This window comes from Canis lupus, chromosome 7, assembly GCF_011100685.1.
Source record: "Canis lupus familiaris isolate Mischka breed German Shepherd chromosome 7, alternate assembly UU_Cfam_GSD_1.0, whole genome shotgun sequence".
Taxonomy (NCBI): Eukaryota; Metazoa; Chordata; class Mammalia; order Carnivora; family Canidae; genus Canis; species Canis lupus.
Genome location: NC_049228.1, coordinates 63,739,106 through 63,755,571, shown reverse-complemented (window position 1 = coordinate 63,755,571; position 16,466 = coordinate 63,739,106). Strand labels below are relative to the sequence as shown.

Below are 16,466 nucleotides of genomic sequence, written 5' to 3'. Positions count from 1 at the left end.
TAGATAAAGCCATATAGGCAGGTGTTGGTAGCTTGAACTAAATGAATTCACTCTTTTCTGGAGTATCTGCTAGGAATCTGGACCACTGGTAGAGCAAAGCCTCTTCAGGCAGTGTGCTTCTACAGGCTGAACTGGATATTTCATGACATTTCTCCATCCTTCCCCATCTGTTATTTTTTATTCGCACCAGAGAAGGGAAGGAAATCAATCCACTGGCACATCTACACTCAAACTTGTAAGTTTGGTTATAAAACTTGCATCTCCTTCCTGCTAGGAAGAACAGGCTGTAAGAATTCTAGGACCAAAGCAAAAATAAAATACAAAATCTGGTTATCCAATTGTTTATAACTAGGTTACCCGGGAAGCAAGTGGTAAGGGTCAGGTTAATTCCCACTACTGGAGTGTGGGAGTGTGGTGGTGGTAGAGGGTTGGAAGTGCTGGAAAGGAAATGACCCTGTCAGGTGCTAGCAATATTAACTGCTTGGCTGTCAAATGGAGAGGTGAACACTAGGCCTTGCCTGCTGCTATGAGATGCTCTAGCATCCCTGGCAGTAAGGGAATGGGTTCGAATGGGATACCGTTGAATCCTGACCATCATTTTATACTTTCTCCACCTTGGACATAGACTAGGGGCCACCACACCTGCAATCACAGAACAAGGTGGCATCATCTCCACAAAAACTTCCGGGGGCCCCTGGGTTCATGTGCCAGTGCAGGCAGGTTAAGGGAGTGAAGGGTGCTAGGGGCCCGGAGGGGAGCCAGACCTCTCACATCTCCTAGGTGAAGACTCCTTCACTCATCCTCCTTACTGAAGCAGGCAGACTCAGTTTTGGGTCTCTTCTTTCTTGGAATTCCCATTTGTTCTCTTATAAACACTTGCATCCCTTTCTTGGCTGAGTTACTTCTTTTGAGATTTCTCTTGCCAAACAACCTCTTTTTGCTTTCTCCACTCTTTCTGTAGGTATATTCATATACTTAATCACTGTGCTTGCTGGATGCGATTCTGTTTCTTTAAGTGAATTTGTCTCTGTTCTAACTTCTTATGGGTTGTTTTTCAGTTGAACTCTTCAACTCTTCTTCAGTTGAAGGCAATCTTCTTTCTGAGATCTTTGTAGGGGGCCCTTTATTTTTGACTTTCCTATCTGTCCTTGATAGGACCATTTTCTCTGGCTTCTATCACATCACTTCCTCTTGGCTTCCTTTAAGTCTTCTCCGTCAGCTTAACCTCCAAGACCCACTTCACTGGGTCGATCAACTGAATGCCCACCAGCCAGGCACATGCACCACGCCTAGCCATGCCAGAGGGGGCTGGTGGGAGAGCCCTCTGCTGATGAACCTTGCCTGGAGGACCTTCTCAGGTGAGGGAGAAGCAGAGGCTCCCTGTCCCATGGTTTGGTGTCCTTCCTCCTGGACTCCTGCCCCTCCCTTCATCACTTTCTCTCCCTGGCTTGATCTTCCTCCCACCTACTTCTGCACTGCAGCTGTGCCTCTTGCTGGCTGGCAGGAATGTGTTTAGAGGAAAGCACAAACCTTCCCCTCTGGGCAATGTAATGACCTCGCTAGTGACAATGTGGGTAAAGGGTACTGGATATGCCACCCCACATTATGTCACTATGGCCTGAGGATTATTTGGAGCTAAAGGCACTTAAAAACCATCCTGTTTTTGAGAGGTCTGGTGAGAGAAAAACTCTTCACTTTCCCTAACTACCTAAAAATAAAGTATAAATTTCCCTGTTTGTAAAGGAAACTTATAGGTATAAAGGAAATTTCCATTTATAAAGATATCTCAGAAAGTTACCCCTTGGAGACAACTCTTACCACCCAGGGACTCACATTTTTGTAACAGACAACCTTTATTTACCACACATCTTCTCCCCTTCTCTGCTTATGACCCACCTGCTAGGACCAGAGGCCCCCCTCCCTTGTCCTTTGTTTAGCCTGGGGTGGTGTGTAAATCTCAATCATCTGGCTGCTTCCTTGAGTCTAGCCTAATTAAACTATTATTTCCTCTTGTGAATCTGTCTTTTAAAAGTTTGGTTCTCAGGTCCCAGTTGTTGAAAGTAGGAGGGGAGAAGGAGAAAGATTTTCCTTCCTATGGTGGCCCAAGAGATTCATTCCGAGCGGGCACCTTTGAAGATGTGGATCTTATGTGTGTATTATAAATCATTTTTATCTCTAGTCTCCATTCAAGAACAGTCTTTCATATGTATATGACTAAGGCTCTCATTCTGCAGATGGGTCTATGTTTATACTAAGACGTGAGGTTACTGCCATCTCCAAGTGTCTTCCATACTTTCCACCTTGGACGAGGGGCATGTTGAATATTCTAGGCCATGATTCCATCACAGATGCCTTCCCTTGAGGGCCAGTCGCTCCCCCTCAGCTTCTCCGTTACTTTCTTCTCCATTGTCAGAAAGGTGGCTTTCCATCAGGCTTTCCCTTTCTATTCAGGACAATCTCTTTTTTTTCCCACTTGGTGAAAGAAGCATTGGGAACGTGTTAGGAGAAGATGCAAAATGCGGTAATCCTGCTAAGGTTGGAGAAATCCTGACTGAGTTGCAGCAAGAAAACAGCTTGTTAAACACCAGCCGGGCAGAAGTTTTCGTCTCATTGGAACGCTACTTACTCAATGCTTGAACAGCTCTTGGAACAGCAGGAACCTGGGAGTGTCTCTGGATACAAAAGGCAAGCATGGTAGATGTTAAACTGGCATTCATTTATTGGAATCCATGTTGGATACTTCTCTCATTTCTCTCCTGGGAAGACCTTGCTGGTGGTAGCTTTGAGTTAGATACACTCATATTTCAGACACTTAGGCCTCTTGCTTAGAGGGAAGATAGGCCAGATTTGAAAATGAAGTTGATATTCCTGTCATAGCACTAACAAAAGATGTTCTCGCAAACACAGAGGGGGAGGGAGAGACGGGAGAGAGAGAGTTTTTTGTTTTTGTTTTTGTTTTCATTTTTAGTGGAGAAAAATGTCACATGCCTTTGATCCACATTTCAAAGGGTGGAGCAAAACCACAGGATGCATACATCAGTAACTGGAAGGGTGTTGCAGTCAACAAATTAATACAGACCATGTCTACCTCCCCTACATTTTGCCCTTCTTCTTGTGCATGCTATTGATTGATATACCTCAGGGAGGAGATTCTTCTGACTCAGACACTAAGCAAGTTCCTAAGGAAAATATCAGCTTTAAAAGGGAAGAGAGGAAGTAGCAGCGGCAGCAAAAAATCGCTAATCTTTCATTTATAAGAGCTACTGAACATCTGGAGAGCAGGCGGCTCCTTTAACCCCTGGAGTGCAGGAACAAATGAGCACCAAAGGGCAGCCCATGCTAATGTGGTGCCATTAATTTGAATACAATGGAGGGCCCTATAATAAACATCTCTGGAGCCATCTGGGTTTTCCTTTATACCTTGCTCGGCTCCTTGGGGGCACCAGGAGGCACAGCTTAATGGGAGAGGAAATTCTTTGGGGGCCGAAGAATAGGGAAGATATCTTTAAAGAGCACCACTTAGTTTAAAAGAAAAATGTGTAATGGCCAAAGCGAGAAACAGAAACAAAAAAAAGATCAAATAAGTCACGGGAAAAATGTTTTTAAGTATCCATGGGGGTGTTCCTGAAATTAATATTTATGTCTGTTGCTCACCCAGCATTCATAGCATTTTAAACCAAATGTCAGGGTGTGGGGGGAAGAGTAGAAGGAATCATACGCATCGGGAATGATTAATGTGATGTTTACATTTTGGGGGAGAGTATGAGATCTGGAATTTAGTTGAAATTGGGCAACTTTTTCTATCATGTTTCTATGGGGCACTCCATCTGAGGAGTCTTTAAGTCCATTAAAAAATAGAAATGGAGATTATAAAGCTTGTTCTCTTTCCTGTTCTCAGGGGTCTTGTGGGATAATGTCAACATGCGGGCGAGCGGCTCTGTACAGAAGCCTGAGATAAACAATCAATGTAGGAATTAAGGTGGTCCTACAGCAGTTGTAGCTGTGGCTCCAATTTTAGAAATAGAGAAATATTTCTTTTTCTTTCTTTCTTTCTTTCTTTCTTTCTTTCTTTCTTTCTTTCTTTCTTTCTTTCTTTCTTTTTTTTGGGGGCAGCGGGGAGAGGAGAGAGGAGAGAGAATCTTAGGCAGGCTCCCCACCCAGCACTGAGCCTGACATGGGGCATGATATTACAACCTTGAGATCATCACCTCGGCTGAAATCAAGAGAGGGACACTTAACCCACTGAGCCACCCAGGCGCCCGAGGAAACATTTCTAAGCATTCCCCTTCCTTCAATTCAGAAAGATTTCCCCACTCCTGCTTGAGGACCGCATGCCAGCAGCCAGGGCCTGGATCCACCCATAGATTGGGATGATTGGCTCAGGCAAGGTTTTGAAATATTTCAAGGTAGTTGCCAACACTGAAAAGAACATCCAGATTTTTTATTTCTCTTAAAAAATAGAAATATCTGGCAACAATGGTGCCCTCAATCCAACATAGCAGAGGTCAGTGGGAGAGGAGATTGGGTGGAAACCCTAGACTTGACATCCTCTCTGGTTGCTACGCTCATCCGGGTTTGTCTACAGGCATTTGTTTGAACTACTTGTCTAGAGGAAGCTTTGGAAAGTGTATTTCAGGATGTGAGTGTAACAATCAATCAATCAGTCATCAATCAAACAAACAGATTTTAAAGAATTGGTTCTCATGACTACAGAGGCCAAGAATTCCAGCCCCAGGAGAGCTGAGAGTGTAAGTCTAAGTCTAAGTTCAAGTCTAGAGACAGGAAAAGACTGATGTCCCAGCTTGGTGACAGGTAGAGAGAAAGAATTTTTTTGGGCTTATAGATTTTTATTCTATTCAGGCCTTCAGTGGAGTCTGTGAAGCCTGCCCACATTGGGAGTCATTCTACTGATTCAGATGTTAGTCTTATTCAAAAATATCCTGACAGACACAAGACTCACTCAGAAATAACATTTAACCAAATACCTGGGCACCTCATGGGTTGACACATAAACTGAACCATCACACACACCTAATAGCCTTTTAGCTTGGATGAGTAGAAAGCAGATCTCCTATTTTATTTATCTAAAACCCTGACAAGACCACTTGGTCAGGAAGGCCTCTCAACCAGACAGGTATCTAGTGTGAAGTGAGAGGGCTGGAGAGAAAAAGGTTCAAGCTGGGCAGGTCCGGTCTCAGGAAAAACCAAACCAAACACTTACTGACTCAGTGGACTTGTTTGTTTCTTTCTCAAAGTTCTCTGCGGACCTTCAGTTCTGATGTCGTAAGAGCTACTGAGTAGGTCTGAAAGGCTATGTACACCTGTGAAATCAGGATGTCCACTCGGTGAGGGCTGTAATAGTCTACTTGCTGGGACTCTGGACAATTAACTGGGCATGAGAGTCTGCCCAGGATCTGGGAGTGGAACCCAGGAATAGCGTCACGCAGGACTTTTCCAGGGAAATTCCGGTAAAAGTGACAGGCTTCCCTTTGGGGACACATGTCACTAACCATACTGGCTAAGGCTCCTTGGGTTGGAGGTATTTAAGACTGGATGAGAAGAAGCCAAGCAGAGCATTCGGGCCCTTAAAAACAGTGAGAACTATAGTCAGAATATTTGTCCAATATCTTAAAAATGGTGAAACCATTTTCACTGAAAGGGAAATTAAGGGGCACAGGTAAACCCAGTCTGTATTCATTGTGGATGAGCTGGGACTGGGAATGGCAGCTAGAGTAATTATTTTTCATCAAAAGCCTCGAAATGAAGTCGCCATGTACACAATGCTGTTATCCCATGAAACATAAGAACAATAGTATCTGTTAGCTTAGTTCTCCTTTTTGATTATTGTTTAAATATAACTATAGACAGTTGCTTTTTCCTCCTCTTATAAAAATCATTTAAAATGAATGCCCACTTGGTGGCTGATTTCCATGAGCATCAGATCTTGAAATCCTTGCCCCGTTTGCTTTTTGCAGGTGTTCCTGCCTGTTCAGCCCCCTCCTGGGCCGTGGGCATTCCTAGCAGGGCTGAGAAAGAACCAGCACAGCCGTTTCACTGTCTCTCAATGAGAAGTCCCTCTCCAGGGCCCTCGCCTACCCCCTGCCCTTCAGATGGGGAGGCCAACCTGTCCAAGTGGGCGTGAGTGGTCATGATTTAAGCAGTGCCAAGTGCGCAGCTCTCCACCGGGAGCTGAGTTCTCTGCCTCGTAGCATTCCTGGCCATCTGGGCTGGGAGACCGAGACCACCATGGCACCAGAATAACCTTGGCCAGTTCTTCCGCAACTTCTGCTTTAGGAATTGCCATGCCCAACATCGCGGCATGTGACACCGGGCGCGCGGACACCGTGTGACCTGGAAAGGCACCGTCCTATTCTCTCACCTGGAGTCCCCCTCTCTTCCAGCCCTGCCCCCACACTCACTTAACAGTCTGCCTTCCAGGCCCATGGAAGGAGTGCTTCCATACCGGGATGCACACGCACACACACTGAACACACACACATCGAATGCCTATCTTCCTCAGAGGAGGGAAGGGGCTCCCCACGATGGCACGTGAGGCAATAACTCACTACATCCTGCAAGGGAGCAAGGGGTAGTCAGGCTGGAGAGAGGGTTTGGTGTGGTCTCAGGGAAGGAATACTCTGGGGTTTATTTTGCTGAGCCTGGGAGTCTTAATGCACATGTTCTCAGTTACCATTACTCTCTTTGTCTTCATGAGCAAATTTCTTCTTTCAGCCTCTCTGCCGGCCCTGGTCAGGAACCACACACACCTAGCTATTTCCCCCAAAGAGTCCAACCATCACTAAACGTATTATCTTTGTTTCATATTGGATTTGATGGCCTTTCATGATCTTTCAAGTTGAATATATCCTTAAGTCTACTAAATGATTACAAAAAAAAAAAGTGTGTGTGTGTGTGTGAGAGAGAGAGAAAGAGAGAGAGTGGCAGGGGGGCATATGTTTCATCTCTCCTGCTACTACCCTAATCCAAGCTACTGAATTTGTCAATGGGATGAGCAATGGCCTTCTACATTGTCTTTCTGCTCTGGCTTTGCCTTCTTCAGTCTATTCTCTTCATAGAAGCCAAAGTGATTTTTCAAAAATGCAAACTGTATCTTTCCAACTTCAATGAACTGAACAAATACTTACTGACCTCCTACTATGTGTCAGGCACTGTTCCAGGTGATAGGAATATCATGGTGAATGAGACAAAGACCCTACTCTCTGTCCTTAGGAGATTTACATTTTAATGGCTCCCACAGTTCTTAGGATAAGTGTCATGAGCTTTAAAATGATTGATCACACAGTGATGCCTGATTGGGCCTCTGCCCAAATCCCTAGCTTCTTGCACCTCTCTTTCTAGCCCACACTGCCTCCACCACACTGGGATGTGTCAGGAGCCTCTCTCCTCAGGGTCTTCATGTGGGCGGTTGGCCTTTCCTACCCCATCACTTGTGTTACTTTGAGGCTATATGTCTTTCACATCTCAGCTCACCATCCTTTGCTCGGTGATTTCTTCTATAGCCCTTCCGATCTATATGACGTTCCCCCTTTGACAGTCTTTCTCTTAGCACCTTTCCAATTTCTTTTCTAACACTTATTACACAATAAATTCCATGATCCTCCTACTATATAACTAATGTCTGTTTTCCCCACTAGACTGCAAGCCTTTGGCTAGTAGAAATCTGGTCTGTTTTGTATTTTATTTTATCATCTTTCAAGTAGTGTTCAGCAAACATTTGGAAAATGAATGAATGAATAAGAAAAGTGAAAAGTTCAGACAAACCAAAAGTGACTTTGTAGATATATCATAGAAACATTTAGATTTTCACAGAATTCCTCAAGTTTTAATCTTTTTCTTTTCTCCTTTTTTTCTTATTTTAAGGGGGAATATTTATCCAAAATCATATTTCATGACTGTCAAGAGCAAGAGGAGTCTGAGATTTTACCTACTTGCAAGCTAACAAGTTAGCCTGTCATAGTTTGATGGATTCTGGCAGAAGCCATGAGACTTCTGGGTCAGAGGCAATGGACTTTATTATCCACAGAACAGTAAGCAGCATAAGCACCAGTTTCCCTTCTGTTCATGTCCCACAGGGTGATGGGGGTGGGCCCAGAGGGATATGTTACAAGAGAGGATCCTGAGCATAGGGAACTTGAATCTTTTATAATGGACAGTAAACATACTCGTCCTCTCCTCCAGAGGAAGATTCTACCTTTATCTTTTAAGACTGTAAGTAAATCTGCCTTTTGTTCTGTGGGGAGACACTGTCTCTATCTTCCAAGGCTATTTGCTCCACAAACACCCTGGAAAATAGTCTGGGAGGAAGGCATTTAGTGCATTGCTCACAAAAAGTGCAGAAACATGACAGATCTATGGAGAATTTCCTCTAACAATATCCATCCCTCCTTTTTACACCATCTTAGCTTCTGGTGAACTTTCTCTGAGTAATGCTAATCCTTCAGCTGTTGTGATTAATCTGACAGAGGCAGGGACCAGCTCCAATCAATTTGTCCCATGCAGTATTAAGTCCATTATCAATAGGACAGTTTTAAGCAGCAGGATGAGAGCAGCCTGCAATATTTACCTCAACCAGGGCCCTAGTGTCTTGCATCCAACCTGCTGAGCAAATCCTGTAAAACCTACAGCATTTGACTTGGAAAGTCAGGTGACTTTCTCCTCAAGTTTCTGAATTAACTTTCCTCTTGGCCTGGGGAATTAATCCAGGCAGGGAAGCTATATTGGTAATTGACAGGCTTTGCCTAGGCCCACAAAGAACAGGTTGAGGGCAACTCCCTTATCAGTAACAATCCTGGCCAATGAGTTGAGGTTGACTTCAAGGCCTTCAAGATCCAAAGAAGCATAGCTAATTCCTTCAGCTAAAGTCAGAGACACATTTTGGATCTGCCTTTTGTTCTGGAGGGAGACCCTATCGATCTTCCAAGACTGCTTCACGAACACTCTGGAAAATAGTCTGGGAAGAAGGCATTTAGTATATTACCCACAAGAAGTGCAAAAACATTACAGACACATGGAGAGTTTCCCCCTTTCCTAATTTAATGATTCCTATTGTAGGGAAAACTGCCCTTGGGGCATGCTTAAATAACGAGGCAGTTATCCCTCCTGGAAGTTCTCCCAAATAATCAAGGATAGCCTCACTTTGGAGAGAGTTCCATGGTCATATGAGGGCTATGTGATATGCTGGGGACATTTCCTTAAATATTGGACCTGAAGTTTCCTATGACTACCTCTAAGGTGCAAAGTAGAACCCGGCTTCCACACTAGGAGTACAGTTCCAGGAGTGTCCGTAGTCCCCTTGCCTAGAAAGCATTATTTAATTTTGATGCCCTCTGTCCCTCTCAGATGAAATCTGTATCAATAGGAGGGCAGAGGCCAACGATACTTCCAACTTGGTCTCCCAACTGACCGGTGAGCCTTAAAGTTCACAGTTCAGTTTAAATGAGTCTGCTCCTTGTTTCTGGCCTGAGCCCAATTAGCCCAGCCTGCCCTGGTTGTCTGTGCTGTCAGAGGGGAGCACCGAATGCCCCCATGGAATGACTGGCAGCTACTGATTGGAAATAGCGGTGAGGAAAACACTTAGAAGTATTGACAGGTGTTTGCATGGAAGGTATAGGTACTGGGGCCCACTATCCCCTGCTATTTTGTTAGACTTGTTAGAGCCATTGGTGGATGGTAGCAGACCTAGATGTCAGTGAATTTAAGGTGCTTGCATGAGTTTGGAAATGTGGGCACCACGGTGTTTTCCTTCATTTAGAAATGCCCACACAAGTTTATGAAGGACAAATATCATTAGTGTCCATCATTTCCTATCTCTCCTGGAATCTGAGATATTCTATCCTCAAGAGCCAACAGAGTTACAGTCCTTCCATGGCCACCAAAGTGGTGTGTCCCATTCTAGGAGCTATAATGTCACCTTTTTCTTGATCATCCCCTATTAACACCCAGACATTTCATTCAGAGGGGTCAAGTGTGAGAGGCACAAAGGCATTTTAATAAAACTTATCACATCCCCCATCTTGGTGTGTGTGGACCACTCTAGGGGAACCTAGTGAATAGTACTCAACCAAGTGGTCATCATCCTTATGCTCTGTAACCATGTCAGTTCAACAGGAGAGTCATGGTGGCTGAACTAGAAGAAATTTGATTCCTAGGTTCCCTACTGGCTGTGTTACTACCCAGAGGGTGGACCAACTAGACTGTCTGGGGTTTCTGTTAGAAGAAAGAAAAGAGCTTCATTCCTAATAATGGACACGTAGAATCCAGAATTTTCAAAATAGGCTTATATTTTCATCCTAATTATTACCCAGGAAGTAGCCAAGAGAAAATGATTCCTTTTTGGGGGCAGGCACATTCAGTGGCCAAATTGCTTTATGAAAGTATATGGACCAGGAGGAAGTGATGAAGGCCTTTCCAAGTCTCCACAATTCCACATACTTGTGGATGATAGGGAACATGGAAGTCCTATTGGATATCTTGACCATTAGCCCATAATTGGGTAGCTTTTATGGTAAAAAGTTCATCATCATCAGACTGAAATTGGTCCAAAAGCCAAAAACATGACATTTTAGCTTTAGGGGCTACATTATGGCCTTCCTCACTGGGAGATGAGGGCTTAAACTTTTGGCAAGAGTCACAGTCTGATGTGCAGAGGTATGTATCAGAAACATAGAGTCCTTTTCTTTGTGCCCAGTCCATGATGGTGGACATGTTGTTATATGCAATGCGTTGGCCCTTTCAATTTGTGGAAGATGATGGATCCAGGCAACAACAGTGGCAATCTGGACATCACAGACCCAATCAAAAGCTTGATTCCAGGCGGTCTCATCAGAGCACAGGCTCTTACAGTGGGCATCTACAGGAGTGACCCAGATGGTTTGATTAGCAGCCATGATATGTTTCCACATTTCATAGCCCCTAAGAGGAGTGTCTTTAATCTGCCAGTCTGTAGTTTTCCAAATGGCAGACCAAATAGTTAAGCCATTGGCAATAGCCCAAGAGACAGGAAAAATATAATATAGTTCATTAAAGGGACTATTGGCCAGAGATATGAAAATGACTTTGAGTTCTGCCCACTGAGCAAAGCAATGATATCCTAGCACTGTATAGCTTGGCAGGGAGGTTGAAAAGGCCCAGAAAGCCCGATGGACACCATCAAGGAAGTCTCTGTGAACTAAGGGCCCCCATAAGCCAATGGCTTTTCTTTAGGTGGTAAAATGAGGGATAAAATTTCCCCAAGGGGTAGTTACCACTTTCTCATATAAAACCAAGATGCTTCTGGAGCCCAGGCAGGCTCCATTCTTTTTTGGTAAGTAGGATATGTTGGATTCTTTGTACCTTGTTAGTTGTTGAGTTCTAGTTGACCTATACTAAAAGAAGAATATCAGAGAGTCGTAAGGCCTCCATGGGTTGGGTATTTAGTGTTGAGAAGAGCCCTCTAGCAAGCTAATAGCTGCTTTCCCAAAAGGATGTACCTGTTATTCATACCAAGGAGGTGACAAGTCCATAATCCCAAGGGGCACATCTGAGAGGAAGCTATCTCCCTTTGTCAATAGGCAAAATCATCAGCCACAGAGACTCATGGTCACTTTACTGTTGCTTACTGTGAACCTTGCTTAAATCCCATTGGTTGAATTTGGGTCCTCTCTTCTCCCATGGGACCAGATATGACAGTGACATGAGTACCTATATCAAACAGTGCCATACAGTTAGGTTCCTTCTCCTTCCCAAAGTTCCTGGTATACTCGGATGGGTACATATGGCTATAAACCCCACCATTCATCATCTATTTCCTTTAAAGCAACTGTGGTCAGGGTAGAGAGAGAGGGGGGGGTGGGGGATAGGGGTCATGTAAAGTCAATAAACAAGACTTCGCATTCACTTTCACTTTCTAGTGGCTACTTGTTCCCAGCTCAACTAACAAATTTCTAATGTTTTCAGTCTACTGTCAACTCATTGTTGACACCGTTCATTTTAGCTTTTGAGACTCCTTGCTCCACAGTCTAGCCATATTGCCTTTTGACTGGGGCTGCAGCCTTGGGCTTTACTGTAGTGGTTAACATTTCTTCTTCCCTCCCTTCAAAAATCAAGGCACGATTTGTGTACTTGTTCAACCTACCTCTTTTTGCTTATCCTCTAAATGTTCAGAAATATTTATTATTCCCCATCTGGCCACCACTTTGGAGAGAATATTCTACTAGATCTCAGGGAGTTTTCTCACATTCTCAAACATGCCCTGCAGGTCCCCTTTTCCTCTTCTAGAAAGCAAAGCCCCTTCTCATCACCAATACTGCCAAGAACTGAGAGAGTCTGAGATTTTACCATACCTATACCTGCAAGCTAACAACTTGGCTGATATTACCTGAACGTGTCCCCTGTTCCAAATTCATATGTTGAAATCCCACCCCCAAAGATGATAGCATTAGGAGGGGAGGGGCCTTTTGGGAGGTACTTAGGTCTTGAGGGTGAAGCCACCATGAATGGAATTAGTGCCTTACCAAAAGAGGCTCTAGAGAGATCCCTCACCTCTTCCACCAGGTAAGGATACAGCGAGAAGGTGCCAGTTATGGACCAATGTGGGCCCTCACAAAAAGTCATCATGCTGGCATCTTGATCTTAAACTTTCCAGCCTCCAGAACATGAGAAAGCAATTTCTGTTGCTTATAAGCCACCTGGTCTGTGGTAATTTGTCATGGCAGGCAGAATGGACTAAGACATTAGCTTATAAGAGTTTCATGGATATGAATAGAAGACATGAGGCTCCTGGGTCGGAGACAGCATGGCACAGCATCCATGCGGCATGAACCCTTGTTCCCGAAGTCCCACGAGGAACATGACAATAGGCCTAGATGGATGCAGTAGGTATATTACAGAAGAGGCTTCCAAAGCACGTTTCCATTTGCTCCAGAAGGAAACACTATCTCCATCTTCCAAGGCTATTTGCTTTATAGATGCCCTTACGCAGATAGCTCAGAACAAAGGGAAATTAGTGCTCCGCTCATAAGATGAACTGAAATACAAGAGACCCATGGTGAATTGTATTCCAATAACAACTAATACTGGGCAACAGAAAGAGCATATTTAATGAATGAACGAGTGAATAGTCTGGATCTAGGTTCAACTCTTAACTCTATTCTTTGCATTTTTGCAATTTTAGGAATGACTAATATCCAGTTTCTTCATGTATAAAATGACATAATTACAGTAACTTCTGTTTGAGTGTGTACTATATGCCAAGTACTATTGTAAGTGCTCTTAACATTTTATTTATTTAATCTTTACAATAAGCTTAGGAAAATAGAGACAAACATTTTTTCCCCATTTCATAAATGAGGAAAGGGGTGATGGATATGTTATTTTGTTTGCCTAGTATCATACAGCTAGTAAACACCAAAACCGGGACTTGAATCCATGCAGTCTGTTCCAGTATCAATGGTTTTGAGCGCTGTTCTCCGCTTCAGACCCAGTAACAATGCCTGCCTCACCAGAGTGTTGTGTGAAGACTGAAGGAATTAGGTACTTAACCAAGGACAGTTTCCTTTCTTTCTCTTCTTACAGTTGCTTAATTATTTTTAAAAATACAACTTCTTGGAATCTTCTTTTAAAAAAATGATGATTATCATTTTAACAAATAAAAGTGGAAAAACATGTTTCCCCCACAACAAAAGGGGAGAAAGGCTGACTGGGGTATAATGTGGTGACAGCAATTAAACTCAGCTTTCTCCAGGTTGAGGAGGAAAACCACCCACCATGGGCCCTGGACACCCAGGTATCTATGAAAGGCTGTGTAGAACTGCAAACTCTGGTCCTGATATAGCTCTTCCTTCATCAACTCCAGATGAACCAACCCACAGAGAGCACAGCATGAAAGAATTGCCAGAGAAATACTCAGAGAACTTACAACAAGGCCTTTAATTCATAGCAGCCTAGAACAAGCTGGTCTCTCTATGCGCTCGTCTGGGTGTTGTAGCTGTGGTAATCTGAGCTGCCTGCTATCATCACCATATATGACAGACCTGGTGCAGGGCTCCGCTACATCTTCAAAAGAGAAGAAAAATCTTGTGGTTTTAAAAGAGACAAGGCCAAAGTTGTAACGTTAAAAAGCCTATACATTTAGTGAATGTATAACAAGTAAATTTGAAACATATTTAATGGAGATAGATTTATGTGCCATTAATTCTCTTGGAGGCTAGCTTATGCATCCCTGCATAATGTTGGCATTCAATAGATATTGACGTCACACCGGTTAGAGTCGCTTCAAAGAGACACTTGGGCAAAATGAATAAAATGACATTTGATGGATTTTATGATCCAATTACTCATTCCCAAGGTATGTATTTTCTTTATAATTACACGCTTTTTAGACAAATATGAAAGATTTTTTTTAATATGAAAGATTTTTGGTGTAAATTTAGTAATCTTGAAATTCTCATTGTATTCACTTGGCAATAGCCCCTACTGGGACAGAGGTACTTTATTCTGTTTAAGTGCTGTCAGTGGGGCTGGGTGAAAACTAGGTAAAGAAGAGAGTAAAGTACACTCCTATACCGGTCTCAACTTACATGCATGAGAAACCATATGCTCAAAAAGAGATAATAAATCATAGTTACTAGTACCTGGAAGAGAAAGGATCAGTCAAAGCCTGAAGAACCATGCTGAAGTCATACTCAAATGACACTTTGTACCTTTCACTATTACAGCTTCTTTTTCTGTCTTATTTCTTTACCATGTGTATCCTGTTAGGGCAGTGGATTCCTTCAAGGCTATGACTATAACTAAGTTATCTTTGCATCTGGCATCTAGAATAGACAAGGCTTGCAACAAATGTTTTCTCTTTTAAATCTGGCCACCTTATCTCCTTTGCCATAAATAGTACTTTTGCCAAAAATAAACATAACTAGTTCACATTCTGATGTCCCTGGTTTTTTGCACATGCTCTTCTGTTCACCTGCAATGCTTTATTCTCCATATGAATTTTGCTAACTCCTACTTGTCTTTCAAAACTCAAGAAGCTCCTCTTCCTGGGGCACCTGTGTGGTTCAGTCAGTTAAGCATCTCTCTTTTGTTTTTTGTTTTGTTTTGTTTGTTTTTTAAAGATCTTATTTATTTATTCATGAGAGACACAGAAAGAGAGAGAGAGAGAGACACAGGCAGAGGGAGAAGCAGGCTCCATGCAGGGAGCCCGATGTGGGACTCGATCCCAGGTCTCCAGGATCATGCCCTGGGCCGAAGGCGGTGCTAAACAGCTAAGCCACCCAGGCTGCCCTCTCTCTTGGTTTTGACTTGGGTCATGATCTCAGTCATGGGACTCATTGGTATCAGGCTCCACACTCAGTATAGAGTCTGATTAGGATTCTCTCTCTCCCTCTTCCTCCACCCATTCCCCTCCTGCCCAGTTCTCTCTTTCTCTCAAATAAGTAAATCTTTAAAAAAAGAGAAACTCCTCTTCCTGGAAAGCTTCTCAAATTCCCTCCTGTCTTATTTCTTGCTTTCTGTCTGTGTGGCTCCAGCATCTATAGAGATGTCTATCTGTTTTGTAATTGCTGACTGGCCTTGTGGACACAGGCCACATACTATTTGGTTTTATTCCTCCAGCATGTAGAATAGCTCAGACCTTATTGGGGATCCTCAGGCCAATGTTTGCTGAATTCACAAATGGATAAATGGATAAGGAGCAAATAGTGGACATAAAAACAAGAAGCCCATATCTCCCACTCCCCTTCACCCATTTGCCCATCCCACTTGCCCCTTCCCTCTGACAACCATCAGTTAAAACAAGCAATGTGAACACTTAGACATTTTTTAAAGATTTTATTTATTTATTCATGAGAGACAGAGAGAGAGAGAGAGAGAGAGAGGCAGAGACACAGGCAGAAGGAGAAGCAGGCTTCATGCAGGGAGCCAGATGTGGGACTCAATCTCGGGTCTCCAGGATCACGCTCTAGGCTGAAGGTGGTGCTATCTGCTGAGCCATCCAGACTGCCCCAACACTTAGAAATTTTATACCATGTTTGCTGGCTTTCCTATGTCAACTCTAAAAGATTAGGCTTTGATGAAATTATCCTAGAAAACAGTATTATAAATGTTATCTATCTGATGGCCATCATTTTTACTTGGTGTGAACAGTGCCTCAAAGTATGGGGACTGTAGCAGATGCCGCAAGGGCCCTGCTCATTACTACATCCCTTATCACTTCAGTTGTCCCAGCTTTGCTTGCCTTTCATCTGCCAGCACCTGCATTTCTTTGCCTGAGGTCTTTCTCTGCTTTCCAAAGCCTACTTTGCCACTTGCTCTATAAGCTGGAAATGCTGGGGAATTAATGTCTTCCAGGAGCAGCTGTCAATCAATGACCAAGAGTATAAATATCCCAGCTCCCACACCCTCACATGGGATAACTCTGAGGTTTGTGTTCTATATTGGCTTCCAGAGATCCTCAGTGGGATTGAGCCCTA

General features: G+C 43.4%; 1 long non-coding RNA gene across 1 annotated transcript in view; it reads left to right on the top strand.

Annotated features, from left to right (window-relative positions):
• The window catches only part of LOC111096911, a 70,035-nt gene extending 67,355 nt beyond the window's left edge, over positions 1 to 2,680 (top strand). Inside the window, exon 4 of the long non-coding RNA XR_005361715.1 lies at positions 2,487 to 2,680. This is a non-coding gene — a long non-coding RNA (uncharacterized LOC111096911). The remainder of the gene's footprint in view (positions 1 to 2,486) is intronic.
• The last annotated feature ends 13,786 nt before the right edge of the window (positions 2,681 to 16,466 follow it).